This window comes from Lepisma saccharinum, chromosome 9 (assembly GCF_977018435.1).
Source record: "Lepisma saccharinum chromosome 9, izLepSacc3.1, whole genome shotgun sequence".
NCBI classification, from domain to species: Eukaryota; Metazoa; Arthropoda; class Insecta; order Zygentoma; family Lepismatidae; genus Lepisma; species Lepisma saccharinum.
The window spans coordinates 12,452,758-12,469,806 of record NC_139237.1 but is presented as its reverse complement, the minus strand read 5'-3'; positions in this window follow the sequence as shown (position 1 = coordinate 12,469,806).

Below are 17,049 nucleotides of genomic sequence, written 5' to 3'. Positions count from 1 at the left end.
CTACACTCCGAGTTATTGCATTCAAAGCATCAGAAGATGGCAAGTTGCTCATAAAATTTTCAAGTGTCTCAATTTTTTCTTTAACCTCGGCTATGGCATTGTGCAGAGGATCCAGATTAGGTATTTGGAGTGATTGAATCTGTTCTTTTAGAGTGGAAATCACTAGATCAAAATCTTCCTGTGATTTTATGCTTTTGACAATTGTTTGGAGCTGTGTCTGGACATTATTAATCTGCTCTTCCAATTGCTGTTTCAATTGCTCAGAGTTGGTGGCCTGGGTCTTAAATCTGGCTTGAAGAGCTGCTACAGCTTCTTCTAAACTTTGAAAATTATCTAATGTGGCCAAATCAGTATATTTCTGAAGCAACAATTTGAGTTCAGAATCAATTTTAAGAAGAGGGTCCATGCATTGTGATTGCAAATTTGTAATTTCTAATTGAAGACTGGCATTGAGTGTGGTTTGTAAAGCTTGTAAATCACTTCTTAATTTCTTGACTCTGACATCAAGCATTAGAATCTCATCACTGTGATCTTCATGTCTTGTGTGGCCAAATATATCATTAGGCATTTTCTTTTAATGGTTATTTATTATAGAGTATCTGATTCTTAATTCTATAAAAAAGGGTATAAGCTTGTCATATGATCCAGGGACCTCAATATATAAGCAGTCACCAGCAGAAACAGTATATACAGTGCCAGAAATCATGTTTGAGTGCTTAATTCTGTAAATATTTCTCCCTACTGAAATCTTGACATCACCCTCAGGAGTTGTAATAAATTGCAATTGCCCACCTACAGGTAATTGGTAATGATTTAAATTATTGTTAAATATGTACAATGTTTTGCCTGTTTCATCATCATTATCTGTAAATATGCTGTTCAGATGAATAATTAACAAGCCACTCAGTTTAGACAGCATATCAGAAGAGGGTTGTGGTGTTGGCAGCTCCATAATAGCCTGTTTTTTGAACCCAAATAAGTTCATAGGCATGTTTATTTATTTCAAATCATGCTCTGGAATTGGGCATTGTTTATCACTTCTCAGGTCACAATGCCCCCAAGGTAGAGTATGTATGTTACATGACAAAATGCATCTCTTGTCATCATGCGGGTCCAGGGCCACTTTTGTTACAATATTTGAAGTCAGCAAGTGATTCTCACTCTGAATTCTATTTTCTGATGTTCTGATTGAACTCTGTGATTTGATGCAATTTTTATAATCTTCAAATACAAGCTCTTTTTCAACAGTTACTCTGCCAATGCCCTTGGCCTTTTTGACAACAGCACTACATGTTTTAAAACTGTACATTTTGGCACTTAACCCAGCAAATTCCACAATAACATCACCAAGTGTCTCATCTTTTAACTTGCCAGGCACCTTTTTGTTGTGGGGTTGAATCTTTGTATGTTCACTGGTATCAAAGTATTGAAACAATTCAGGCTGTGACATATCTTGATAAACATCTTCTGTTTGAATATCAAGAATAAAACTATCCGTATCCATGTACAATAATTTTACACGATCACCATAAAAAGGTTTCAGCACGTCATAATACAATATTAACATATGTAATTTGGACAATTCCAATATCACAGCCCCTACATAAATAGGTTTATCAAACTTAATCTTTGTTTTCTTCATGTTGAAAAGTGCCATGTGCTCATCATAAATTCTTCTGTAATTGAAGTTGGGCTTTGCAACCAATTTTTTGCTCCGGCTGGGGTCAGTATTTATTTTAACATCACTATGCTTTCTAACATTTTCAATTGTTTTGCCAAACACTGAATTCACCATCAATTTAAACAAGGCCTTATCAAATTGGCTTACTGCAGATGTTCGAAGCTTTGTATTTGTATCAATGTATGGTTTCAACCATTCTGAGTGCCTGAACCTCAAGACTTTGCCAACTTTGGTTACTTGGACACCATGTTTCATCAGGAACTGGAGGTTCTTGTAATATATGACATAACCCTGTTTTGGCTCCAGGGTCATCATGAGCTTCTTCTGTTTAGAGCCAGGTGAACACTGAACCTCGGGAATTGGGGGCAGATCAGAAAATTTATTGTGCAAATAATCTGGAATTGTCAGATCAACCTCTAAGAAGAGTCCATATTCACTGTCATCAAAATCCTGAAGATCTTCAATATTGAAATCTTCAACCCACTCAAGCTCTGCATATGGCAGTTTATCCATCATGGCATAACCATAGAGGCTATTGGCATCTACATACAGTATATAATTGGATGGCAGTGCTGGATTATAATCAGGAATATATTTGTTATTTGCTCTGGCATATCTCTGGGAACATTGCACCATCCCTCCTCTTATACATTGCTCCATAAACAGATACATATCTTGATCTTGGATAAGATCCAATTGCATTTTAGTGTTCAAAAACATTGCAGACCATGCTAGACCCGGGGCACTGTAAAAATACACTGGGTCCAGTCCATAATTTTGCATGGAAGATTTTCTGAATGCTTGCAATACATCAGCTAAGAGAGTGACATCAAGTTTCAAATATGCCATGTGATAATCACCAAATGTCTTGCATTTAAACTGTTCCACATCAATTTGGCATGGTGATAATCTTCATCACTGATTCCAGATCCTCTGATTTTGCTATAAAACTCTTCTTGTGGTGGCAGGGAACACTCATCAAATTTAGAAAAATCTGTGACATAATCATATGGATATACACCCTTCCGCCTAATTAATTTCAGGTCCAGATTTGGAAACAATGCACGTGTGATTTTCAAGTCATCATCAGATAATTGAGAGGCCAGTGTAGCCAGGCTAGCAGGTAAAAATCTGTAAGAATCAAGAAATCTTAATTGAATAGGAACACCATCAACTTTAATTATCTTGCTAATAGATATATATTTTTCATCATTTTCAGCTAAAATATTTAAATTCTGCTTCTCAAACCCCTCGTACCTAATCAGATGATGAAAATCATAATTGGATGCTCCATGACAAAATATGGGGATAAATCTTGGTCTCTTGATCTGAATATTACAGCTATTACACAGGGCCATTAAGAATTTACCATCTGTATGAGAATGGTGTTTCACCTTGATAATTGTATCTGAAAATTCACAATCGCATACCGGGCATTTTTCTGCATTGTTGAAATCTTCAATCTGTTCCTCTGTTAAAGGCAACATAGGCTTTGATATTAATAAGATGTTAGATGCTATGTCACGGCACACATGTTCCATTCTATGTGCAAATTCTTTGACGGCATTTGGTCCCTTGTATGAATATTCTTTAATAACAACACCATCCCGTATAACCACACAACAAAAACTGGAAGGTTCATGTAACTGATATGGTGTAGTTGAGGATTCTTCTGGATCTGGGCTACAGAATGCAAGAGATTTGAGATTCGATTCAAAATCACAGACAATATATGCTGGGTGTTCCAACAAGGCTTCATACTTTTTGAATTTGCAATTTTCACTTGGATTGGGCATCACCATATGAACAGGTTTATGGTTCCCACAGTATTTCAGATGCTCAATTAACTTGTTTTTGGCAATTTCTGTATTTTTTTCACAAACACCATTCACCATTTTTCTACCATCAAATACAGTTAAGCATCTTCTGCACAACTTGAATATTGTATAAGTTTTGTCTAGTTGTGTTCTCACTAAAGCTTCAAGATTATGTATCAGAGTGTAATGATAAGTGCCATCTCCTTCAATTAAGAGCAGATCAATCGGAATAGCAGATTCATCATCAATTGTACTAATTCTAAGAGGATCTATCGGGCAATTGCCAGTAGAACAAATAAATACATTAATAGATAATTGTTTGCCATTGATGTGCCTGGCCTTTTTTTCAAATTTATCAATATTCTGAACTGACATTGGATAATCCAAACCCTCCATTACATCGTCAAAATCATGTTCATGCTGTTTGTAATAAGTTATTCTCTCAGGATTCCTTGAAACTGGATACAAAGCAGCTAATATACACCACAAAAAGCATTTCTGGTCGGCATTTTTTATATTGACCACGGCTCTTTTGTTTTTGATATTGGCAGGTAATGGCAGATAAGTGGAACCTTGTAATGGGCTGAATTCAGAAATATTAACATAGAGCTTGTGCGATGAACCGCATAGGCTCCATCCTGACTCTTTTGCCGCAAATTCAGAGTGTTTAATGTTCAGTTGATTTATCAAGCTGCTTATTATTGTGTCTAAATTTGCATTTGAATATACCGGTACAGTTTCTGTTATGTGGGGCTGTGTAAATTTTGTGCCGTTTGGCTTCTTATATTGTACAAACAATTTGAGGGACAGTTTATAAGAGCCATTTTGTGCATTTAGAATTGCCTGCAGATCAGAATTTATACTGTTCAAGAAATTCTCAATGCCACATCTTGGCTCTGATTTAAAACAGTGATCCCTTAATTGGCCATTAAAACTGCTACGGATAGGTTCATAGCATGGCTGCTTTGCAGGTCCAGCATTAACAGGTGCTTCATGCTTCCTTTTCAGACCAGATGTAGATGGTTGTGAGGGCAATGTTGATGACTGTACATAAAAATTACACTTATGCCATTTGTAATATGCCTTGCTTAATATTTTATGGCATCTTGGACATATTTTCATGGCCTTTCTGCATTTTCTAGGCTTACAAATATGCCAGTGCCTAGCCCAATGAGAACTAGATATATTTTTATTACACTGATTGCAATATTTTTGTTTTGGCATTTTTTCTTGTTGTTTATTATATAAGATTTTCTGGGCTTCAATTCAAAACTTTATACTTAATAAAAATATCAGTTGGGTTCAGCAGTTAATGGCTGAGCTGGTGCTTTTATACCCAAACAACAGCAGTAACTAGGTTTTGGTGATAGTTTTGCTGATGTACAACACACTTCACCAGGTTTAAAACCTCATCTCTATATCAACTAAATACAATTCAAAATCCAATTTTGAATTGTGCAATAAATATTCTGTAAGTCTCACTTGTGTTTATATTAACAGAACAAGACAAAACCAGAATTGTATTCAGGATTGCATGTTTTCATACAAAAAAGCCATATTTTTGACAAGTTTATAAACAACAATCATACAGACATAACTTTTATACACATGGCCGAATCTGTCTGAGCAGAGGAGAAAGAAGGTTTTCAGATCTGGGAGTTGTATATCAACTATTCTCAAAATCTCACTTGTGGACATATTATTTTGCCACATGTTTTCAATCTTAAATATTCAAACACAGAAGCCCCTTGATTACAAAGCAATAATACCAACACTTTGCTGTCAGAGAGGCCCCAGACACTCTACCAGCTTTGAAACCTCAACTGTTTATCAACTAGCAGTTAATATCTTATGTATGGGCAGTTGTATATATTTCAATCTTATATCAGGACTCAAACCCAAAGCCCCTGATTACAATGCCACAATATTAACACATCTCCAAATGGAATATATCCATATTTTACTGGGTTCTGAGACCCTTATACAGACAAAATTGGATTTTGAACTGTGATAATATTCTCCCAAGTCTTGCCTATGTTCATATTATCAGAATAGAATTGCTTTCAGCATGAGGGGGGTACAGTTCATTGCCACTGTGTGAAAATATGTACTTTTATCTCAATAATCTTTGTTACACTTTCCTTGTTACAGACATGTTGCACGCACAGAAAGATTAATGCCCCCCTTCAGTGAATCATACAGAAAAATCATTAATGCTCCCTTCTAGCATGTCTCTTGCGTGTCTTGCCGGCACGCAAGCAATTAATTATGCTTACCTGCTCTTACACTTTTTACCAGGTTTTCAGATCTGGGAGTTGTATATCAACTATTCTCAAAATCTCACTTGTGGAATGCCACATGTTTTCAATCTTAAATATTTTATGAGGACTCGAACCCGGAGCCCCTTGTTTACAAGACAGCAATATTATAATTTTGCCATCAGGGGAGGCTTCACATTTTATGAGGACTTAAACCCAAACCTCCACACCTGAAGAATTGGGGTTTAAGCCCCTCTTGCCATTGTTTTAAGTATGGGTAAATCTATCTGTTGAGCCCTCGCCTTTTCTACACTTATAATTCAGAATTTCTTAAACATCAGAGCATATCACACCTGAAAAATTGGGGTATAGGTCCCTTTTGGCTTTGTTTTAAGTGTAAGCAAATCAGATTGTTCAATCAAATAGCCTCGCCTTTTCTACACTTGTAAGTGGTCCTGGTTGTAGTATCAATACCACTACTAATTTGCTTTAATTAAGATTTTTTAGTAGAAGCAGTGGGAAGGACACACATTTTTTACAGCCTTTAGAAAATACTTCACGCTTCAATTTGAATGAAAAATGTTATAATAACAGCAGTGCCTTTAAGTGATAATGAAATTTTATAAATGTTAGACGTTGACTAAAACATCAACATTTTTGAAAATACAATACTTTTTCCTGAGTCTCAGTGCAAAGGAGTATTGGTGATAACTATTTAAATGGAATATATATGGAATTAAAAAAGTGAAGTATCGATTTGACTCTGAGATATAACTTTTCTCTGGTATACACTACAGGCTACTACCATTGCCTCATCAATGACCGATCCTTGCAAAATTCCGTAACCTCCTGTTCCTCAGTAATTAAGAGGTGTAGAGAAAACAATTTTGCTCATACCTAGTTCGCCATATTTCAATAAATATGTGTTTCAACTCAACTTGTTCAATACTATTTAATACTATTCTTTCAATCCTATCTTAAAAATTAAATGGGGTTGTATATAAACTGTATTTCTCTTAAAAATGCTATATTAGGTAAATTTATAACTATAAAAATAGTACTAGAAGGATTTAGTTCGTCTGAAGTTTTCTAACCAACAATTCGTAACCTTATAAAATATAAAATAATAATGTTTGGTTCGAGAATTAATAAAACTTTCAACTAGCAGTTATTCATATAAAATAGTATATGCAAATAGTGAGTTTTCTACAAAACTACTATCTATGTTCTTCAGAAATCAATTTGTTGATATACGTATTTTGAAAGATTACACTACTTGGAGCATTTCTGAAAAAGAAAACGGAAGTTGACAGGTGCAACCCTTCCCAAGATATATAAAATCAAAAATATCCAATATGGAGGACACTTTTCAAGATGTCGGCCGTCAGCACGAAGATGGTGATTGGCTAATCCACTGAACGTGTCTTAAGTGGTATAACAATTAATTCTACCAAAGTCCTTTGATTTGCTTGTAGTCAATGATTCAAGACTTAACTGATTGTGATAATGCCACCCGTGTGTGGTACTGTCCTCCATTTGGAGACAAATTTTATGGTGTATCTTTCATTAGAATACATTAAAATTTATATTGTTTTAAAGCTTATAAATTAGACTACAACTATTATTGGAAAAAAATTCTTGTCATTTCATTTGTTCAAAACTTACAAGATGAAAACTTTAGAAAGTAAAAAAAAAATACTCTTTAAAGAATATTTTTTAAAATATTGCAAGACCACCAACATTATTGAAATATTGAACAGAATGGTTTTTGAAACCCATCTAATGAGGATTTAGACTAAGAAAAGATTATCTTTCAACAACTATTAGTTACGGAGATATAAGCCAATAATTGAGAGTCTACGAAATTGATGTTTTGGGACGCTGGTGGTGAAGCACTTTTGGGATTTAGCACTACTAGTAGTGTTCTAATATCTGACCAAAATTCAGCTTTTTCGGAATTATTCCCGACATGAAACCTTTATTTATTAGGCTAGTTGGTGTGTTAAGTCCACTCTATGCTCTGTAAGGCTAATCAGGCCTGGACCTTCAGATTAAAGTGGATTTCGAACCACTATGTGACTCGTCCGGGTATCGACACATTCTTGCTTTCGTATAATTCAGTTAAGGAAGTTAAAAGAATAGTTTAAATGAACTTGCTCTTCCAATGTATATCAATGTTTTTCCTAGATGATAATTTGTGAACATTCTTGGTATCGATAATATTGAAAAGTATAAATATATACGTATATATAAAGACCAAAAAATACTTATTTATTGAAATATTCACACTTTCCTACAGTGTAAATATTTACTGAATTTGTTCGGGTTAGGAAACTCGTGGGCAGATATATTTTGGGTGGGCGGATGGCTACTCGCGTCCACCCTTTTGGCCGTCCCTGCACCTCAGTAACCGAGGGGAATTTTAGATAGTAATTTCAAATCTAAAATATACCCAGTCCTCATGACAAGACGAACGTGGGAGTTTCCTACTCGAAAGGAACCTCCTTACATCGTCTAATAAGTATTTGTCACACTTATCTAGATACAAGTAATTTTCTTAGTGAGTACAAAATAACAAATTCGAGACATTATTCTAGAGAGGCAGTAAAGAAGAATGCTCGAATCATTGACTAATGACTCTACTTTCTAATTTTATTGGTTTCGTACAAGTAATATTTAAAATTATGCTAAAATAGGACAAAGTTCTATCAAATATAAGATATTATCCATCTACCAATTTGGATTATAAAATCAAAATCGAACACAATTTTCTAATCTACAAATAACATACTAAACAAAAAATGGATAACCATAAATTATTTTTAGGTTTTGCTAAATCATTCTATTTAGTATAATATGACATTTTACAAAACAAAAATGACCAATATGATAAGTTGGTGCTTAGGAGTAAGAAAAATATATGTTAGGAATATTTAATTGTGTATGAGTAATGTACATTGAGTTCCGTACCGTAGCCTTGCAGACTAAGGGATCAGGCTCTTGACTCGGCTAGCGGACGTGCGTAGGTTCGAATCTCTTTGGGAAGTATGACATATTTTTCTCCTGAAATGTCTGCTATGTATGAGATCTGTGTTCACCCACCATCATGAGGAAATTCGATAGCTACGAATGAGTACCGTAATCCAGTATTGGGTACCTACAACATCGACTAAGTTTTCATAGTGCTGACAACAAGTAAGCAGCAACACATTGGATGATAAATCACCTACGGTTAGGCGTGTGGGAGTCAGGCCAAACGTCGGTAGCTAGGAACTGCCCGTGAAGGGCTGTTGTGGCATGGGTTTCATCTGCCCTGAAGGGTTGTTGTGCCACGGGTTGCAACTACCCTGAAGGGCTGTTGTGGCATGGGTTTCATCTGCCCTGAAGGGTTGTTGTGCCACGGGTTGCAACTACCCGGAAGGGCTGTTGTGGTATGGGTTTCATCTGTCCTGAAAACCAATATAAAATATCATAGCATAAAACAACATAATTAAATATTAAACCGAAATAAACATATAGCAGATGAAGGGAAAATACCATCACCACGTTTTACAAATATCATGTTAAATTTAGTTGAACTCTTCACTTTTGAATACAGTTGAATATCTTTGTCTGTATTGCATTAAATTCCTACCTTCGGCAGCATCTGCACAAGAGGCGTCTTCGAAACTGCAGTACTTTACACCGTCTGCGTGCAAATAAAAAATCCTTATTAAGAGCAAAATTGTGAATAAAGAAAGCAGTCAAAACACTCTTTAAAACTAAATAACATAGACATTTATCAATGTTTATCTACACTAAGTATCACACAAAATACATAATAAATCTTAAAAAAAATATTTGGTGTCATCTCGTGGAGAATGATATGACAGTATTGTCATAAGGTTCATCTAATATAGTGTATTTACACATATGAAGAAAGGATAAGATAAAAATTTAAGGAAGGTCAAACGAATACGTATATATACCTTATGCTGAGAGATTTTACTATATGTGGAGTGTAAATGCTGAGCACAGTCGTCCCTGCTTTCATTAATATGTGAGGAGGTTGCTAGATAGCAATGGCTCTTCTACATGAAAAACCAAAAGCTCTGACGTTACGTCTTATACGTCTGTTATTTAGATGATAAAATTAATTTCACTGTTAATTAAACATCATTGTTAGATGTTTCGGACCTAAATTAAACAAGTCTTGCGTTTCTTAAAATATATACAGAGCATTTTGTGTCGGCGTACGTACAAGGACAATTCGGGTAACATTTGTGTTGAATATATTTCGCAAACTGAACACAAAAATGATGTAAAATTATCTTCAGCATATTTCTCTTGTATGCATTTACGAAAAGTGATTGTTAAAAAAATACTAAATTTCAAAGTATACACAGGGATCCTTAATACACTTACTAATGTAAATGTATGTATGAAAAGAATTCAGTGGAATGCCAGTTGGCAGTTGACAAAAGTGTTTTACAAAAAATAGTGAAAATACTTGGGTTCCCGCGAGAAAGATGGAGCACAAGGTGGTATTTGATTACCGTCGGGAGGTAGGAATTCTTTGGTATTAGCGTTCGTCTAACACTGTAAGTGCCAAGATAAATCAAACACCGTTTTCCACGTTAAACTGTGAAATGTGCCATCCTTTATAAAGTGGTAAACGTGAAATGTGGCTGGTAGCCCTCTACGTAATTCAAAGGGCGTGTAAAGAGGTCACTAGTGTGAACGTTCTTATTGGCTGTTGTACGGAACGATGCGATTTCCCAACACTTTCGCTTTTGGCACTTACAATGTTTACAACATTTAGTCCTCTATTGTCCTTCAACTGTGAAGCCATGGAGAAGAATAGTAGTGTAATTGATGATAGAACCAGGACCACTTACAAGTGTACAAATGATGAGCTCATATAATTAAACAGCCCGATTTGCCCACACTTAAAATTATGCCAAGATGCCCTTATTCCCCAATTCTTCAAGTGTGATATGCTCTTAATTCTAAGAATTTTGAATCCTAGTGTACAAATGATGAGCCCCCTCAGATTGATTTGCCCACACTTACAAAAGGCACTTCTGTCAGATTGTTGTCCATAAATTTGTTAAAAATATGCCCCTCTTGATATTTTTTTTGCCCACACCTAAAACTAGGACCCCCTCACCCACACCCACCCACACATATTTACTTCCGGTCCACTTCCGGTCCACTTCCGGTCCACTTCCGGTCCACTTCCGGTCCACTTACGGTTTGCCTACTTCCGGTCCTCTTGTGGCCTATTTCTGGTTTATTTATATTGCATCATGTTTTGCAACAAATTAATAGACATGTGTTGTTTTCTGATTGGTTGCTTATGACATAATGTAATGATGTGTTATATTCTGATTGACCTATTGTTTCAGATGTTTTCAATGCGGTCTGTGCTTAGGCTATATAAAGAGATTTTGCATTGCATATCAGCCAGTATTGTGAGAGTTGTTGAAGAGTAAGGGTGTGTTGTTGCAGTGCTGATCATATTTTTTTAAACACAAAAATATTGCAAATTTGTATAAATTGAATTACAAATCTATTTGATTTAATAGACAGAATTTTTGACAACCTGTCATAGGTTTATTAAGTATAGAGTTTTGATTTGAACCCCAAGAAATTTTATATAAATACCAAAGCCAAAAATATTAACACACATACACACACACACACACTAAATATACAAAACACACTGCTGAACCCAACTGATATTTTTTTATTAAGCAAAGAATTTTGATTTGAACCCCAAGAAATTTTATATAATAAACATAACAAAATTCTAATATTTATTTTTGTTTAACAGGAACAACAAGTTCTGAGCACATAAGCAGTTTCTGAGGAATACAAGGCAGCAGCAGCAGCAAGCAATTAATTTATAGAAGGCAGTGTGTATCATATCTAATTGCATGGATAATCTTGACACAGGATTTTTTGAGAGAAGATGTATTTCAAAATACATACAATCTAAGTCACTTGTTGATGATTTAAAGCTTAGATTCTGTGGCCTGTCCGAGTATGATCTGTTTGCTGTGCAGAATGAAACTGAAATGCAGTGGGTGCTTGCCAGTAACAGGCCATTCAAATGCCTCTATCTCAACTTTATCAGTGAGTTTGAAAGGCTTGTATACAACAAGTACAAGAGAATTGTTGGATTGTTTGTTAATTTTTTTACAGACAGGTGCCATTATAATTTAAGGTTGAAATTGTTTGACAATTATTGGTTCAACAATTGCGATGAGCATTGTTTTGAGTATAGGATGGCCATGATTGCATCTCAGAGTTTAAATTGGAGACATTATAAATATTCAAATAAAATTATTAACAAGATATCTAAATATAAGAAGATTGAATTTGTTACAACTGATAATGGGAATTTGTACAGTGGTGAAGATTTCAATCCAAAGTTTGTATCTTATTCCAACTATATATATTTGAATCAGCTTGTCATGTATTTCATAAGGCAAAAATTTAGAGATTGCACTTATGATTGTATTGTTGAGGCACTGGGGCAGAATAATTTGCATAATATATGCAACTGTGGGAGAGTTTTGTCCAGCCTCTCAGTGTGATTTCAGGCACAGGAATTTGGCAGTTGGGAATCAATCCGCAGCAGGCAGCCCTGATTATTTCAGCAGAGACAGCAATTAAGGTAAATAAATATTTGCTGCAAGTGTAATTTAATTCTCTTCTCATCAGTGTAACACATTTCCTGTATTATGCAGTTCCAAATCCCTGCCCCATCAGTGCTGCAGCCAGGCTCGGGTCTGTATGCAGGAAGAGGCAAGACATTTGTTTGAAATCTGTTTTGAAGCCTGTACCTATTCACAGCACAGCTCTGTCAGAGATAGGGACAATGAGTAATATCTGTAATTAATAATTCAGTAATCATTTCTAACAAGTTTAATTTTCAATAGGCTCTTCTCATCAGTGTAACACATTTCCTGTTTTATGCAGTTCCAAATCCCTGCATAGCAGTGCTGTAGCCAGGCTCGGGTCTGTATGTAGGAAGAGGCATAGTTGAAATCTGCTTGGGTATAATTTTTTGAAGCCTGTACCTCATCACAGCATAGCTCTGTCAGAGGATAGGGACATTGAGTATAAAATCTGTAATCAATAAGTCAGTAATCAATTCTAACAAGTTTAATTTTTAATAGGCCCTTCCTGTCTTGTTTTACATGCAGTTCCAAATCCCTGCCCATCAGTGCTGTAGAAATATCAGCCAGGCTCGGGTTTATGTGTGGGAAGAGGCAGGATATTTGTTTGAAATCTGCTTGGGTATAATTTTCTGAAGCCTGTACCTCATCACAGCATAGCTCTGTCAGAGATAGGGACATATTTTTCAGGCTCTCTTGTTACAATCTTGTTTCTCTCTGCATCACTATAATAATATCTGCCACATGTTCTATGATTATATGCTCTAACAACTTCAATGAAAACATATCTGTAATCAATTCTAACAAGTTTAATTCTTAATAGGCTCTTCTCCTCATCAGTGTAACAAATTTCCTGTCTTGTTTTACATGCAGTTCCATCCCTGCCCATCAGTGCTGTAGAAATATCAGCCAGGCTCGGGTCTGTGTGTAGGAACAGGCAAGATATTTGTAGTTGAAATTTGCAAGCAATAATCTGGATGTATGAGATGTTTTATTGATTTTATGTTTCTATATTTTTCAGGCTCTCTTGTTACAATCTTGTTTCTCTCTGCAACATTGCCACCACTATAATAATATCTGCCACATGTTTGATTGTTTGCATTGCGGGATTGATTCCCACTGTACCAACCTATGTATGTATTATTGGGAGCTTAGATAATTGTTCCCCACACCTGCATGTTTTATTCCAAGAGGTTTTGTCTAGGCACAGTGCAAGGCACTTACTGCTGCAATTTCTGAATTTTTACCTCAGAAAATACAGAACAAGCTTATTCAGGCATTTGTGCTTTATATACCCAAAAAAATCCGGGTGGAAATCATCTGCACTGAACAAGTGCCCATCATCTGTGGTCACAAATTCAATATTCATATTAAACAGATTGGGATTGGAAATTATTCTGTTCAAAAATTTAAAATGCACCCAATTTAAGCTCTGATCAGCCATGAGCTCTAAATCATAATCTTCATACCCATCACAACAATTGCTGTACCAACATTCATCAAACAATTTCAACCTGCAGAAATAATAATAGCTCCTAGTGTGGTGATGCACAAACAATCCACAAATTCTCTTAAACTTGTTGTACATAAATTTTTCAAACTTGCTTACATCCTTCAGTGACAAGTATTGAAAATTCTTGTCACTGTTAAGAACCCAGTGCATTTCAGTCTCATTCTGAACTGCAAACAAATTATACTCGGACAGGTTCAGGAACCTAAGCCTAAAATCTTGAACAAGTGATTCGGATTTTATGTATTTTGAAATTCCCCTTCTGTCAAAAAATTCTGCATTATGACAAGCTTAGTGGCAATGTGAACAATTCCCTGTCACATTGGCATGTATTTTGTATGTTGTGCGCTTCAAGTGACAGGAATATGTATTCATGCTCACAATTTTTAAATTTTTGCCTAAACATATACATTAGAATCTCACTGAAATTTGTATATTTTGAAAATTTGTTCATGCCTGGCTTAAAATCTTCAAGTCGATACAAATTGCCCTCATCTGTGGTGACATATTCAATATGATTCAGGGGTAGAGGTACAGAAATTCTGTTGGTGATATTATAGTGGATCCAGTTTAGACTCTGTGGCATAATTATGTCCATTCTGTACACAAAACAATTCTCATTGCAATTGTTGTACCAGTAATCATCATACATTGCAAATCCACAATGCCAATAATAATACTCTACAGAATAATGCACAAAAAATCCAACAATTCTTTTGCATGTATTGAACATGGATATTTCAAATCTTATTAGGGATTTCAGGGACAGGTAGTGAAATGCAAAATCACTTGAAAGCACCTATTGCATTTCAGTCCCAATAGAGAATAGGTCATGCTCGGACAGATTCAAGAACCTAAGCCTGAAATTCCCAATAAGTGATTGTGATTTGATGTATTTTGAAATTGCTCTTCTGTCAAAAAAATTCTGCATATTTAATAATTACACACTGGCATGAATATGCAAGGAACAGAATCATGAAAACCCATTACTCAATGCATTCCGATACAGCCTCATTGTTTATGATTGTTGCAAATTTTGAGATGAAACTGTTTTTATGTGATTCAAGGCCCATCAAAGATATTACACAGTGAACAATTACAGTGTCACTTGTTTCATCCAAAACAATATTGTATATGATATGGGGTAATTTTTTCAATTTAATATATTCCAATCTGTCAAGTTGCATGAAGCACTCAACTGCAAGAACCCTCTCGGTGTTATTTTTTGCTGTTCTGAAAATGAGGTAGCATGAAACAATGGCATTTACAGATTCTGAATTGTATATAATTTTTGTAGAGAAACAATCAACATAGTTGATAGAGCTCATATAATTAGATTTTTCTGCTGAGGTCTTGGAATTTTTGATGAATGCATATCCTATATTCTCTATGTATTCATATGTGATGATATTATCAGGAGCTTTGTCCTGAAATTCTACAAAATATATTTTTGTTGTTCCTACAAGGGCCATAACATAAAAATCATCATAGTACCCAACCTCAGAGTATACATACCTGAGCAACTGATTGTATTTGTGGGTATTGAGCTTGAACAGATTGATCTTATTTTCTGGGGGGCTCACAATGTTGTCACAGAACCTGAGGATCCCATCACTGCTCAGGGATGTGCTTAGCTCAGGTCTGAAAATCTTGTTGACATAACATTTTGTGCCTTTATTTGAAATTTTAACAACAATTTTGAAATCTACAAGGCTTATCTCTGTGACATAATTCCCCAGGATGCTGACAAGTTGTTGATTTGTATTCAATGCATCTATGATGCTCACTTGCATAATTTGTGTGGGGACATATGGGTTCTCTTCAAAACAAACAGTTCTGTGATTAAAATTATCTGAAAAATCTCTTGCATTTGTTTCATATATACTGTAGACAAGATACTGATTGTTTATATATTTTACAATATAATCTTCAGACATCTTGCAAGTGGGGGCAACATAATATCTATGGGTTATATTTATATCTAGGCTTTACTATTCTGTACAGTCAATATGTTGGGAACAAAAAATTCATTCTATACCTTCAATCCTGTTTCTGCTCTATTTCTGCACTCCCTGCTGGCCCTGCTGTGTCTGTTGTTTCCGCTGTGTCTGAAAATATTTTTAATGTAAATAATTGTTTCCCACAATTGTTTCCCACAATTGCATCTTCTGCTAAGATTATTCCCACCTAGAATTTTTGCAATACAATCAGAATCACAATCTTTGAATTTTTGTCTTATAAAATACATTATAATCTCATTCAGGTATATATGTTTAGAGTACCACACACAATCAGGATCAAAATCATCCCCACTATACAAATGGCCAGCATCTGTTGTGACAAATTCAATATCATTATAAATTGTAGATATTCTAAATTTGTAATGCATCCGTAATATAAACGTATATATGAACAATAGTGGAAAATATCAATCAGATTATCTGGATTCTCTGAGTATGACCTGTTTGCAGTTTGCAATGAAACAGAGATGCAGTGGATGCTTAACAGTGAATTGCCTTTTCACTACCTATGCATTAAATATATAAGCAAGTTTGAAAAAATTGTGTACAATAATTATGGCAGAATTGCTGGATATTTTGTGAATTTTTACACAGATGATTACGGGTATTATTTCATGCTCAAAGTGTTTAGGAATCACTGGTGGGGAAATTGCTACAATTTGTTTTCAGAGCATAGGATGAGGATTGATTCATATCCAAGCTTGAATTGGATGCATTACAAATTTAGAATACCTACAATTTATAATGATATTGAATTTGTCACAACAGATGCTGGCCATTTGTATAGTGGGGATGATTTTGATCCTGATTGTGTGTGGTACTCTAAACAGATATACCTGAATGAGATTATAATGTATTTTATAAGACAAAAATTCAAAGATTGTGATTCTGATTGTATTGCAAAAATTCTAGGTGGGAATAATCTTAGCAGAAGATGCAATTGTGGGAAACAATTGTGGGAAACAATTATTTACATTAAAAATATTTTCAGACACAGCAGAAACAACAGACACAGCAGGGCCAGCAGGGAGTGCAGAAATAGAGCAGACACAGGATTGAAGGTATAGAATGAATTTTTTGTTCCCAACATATTGACT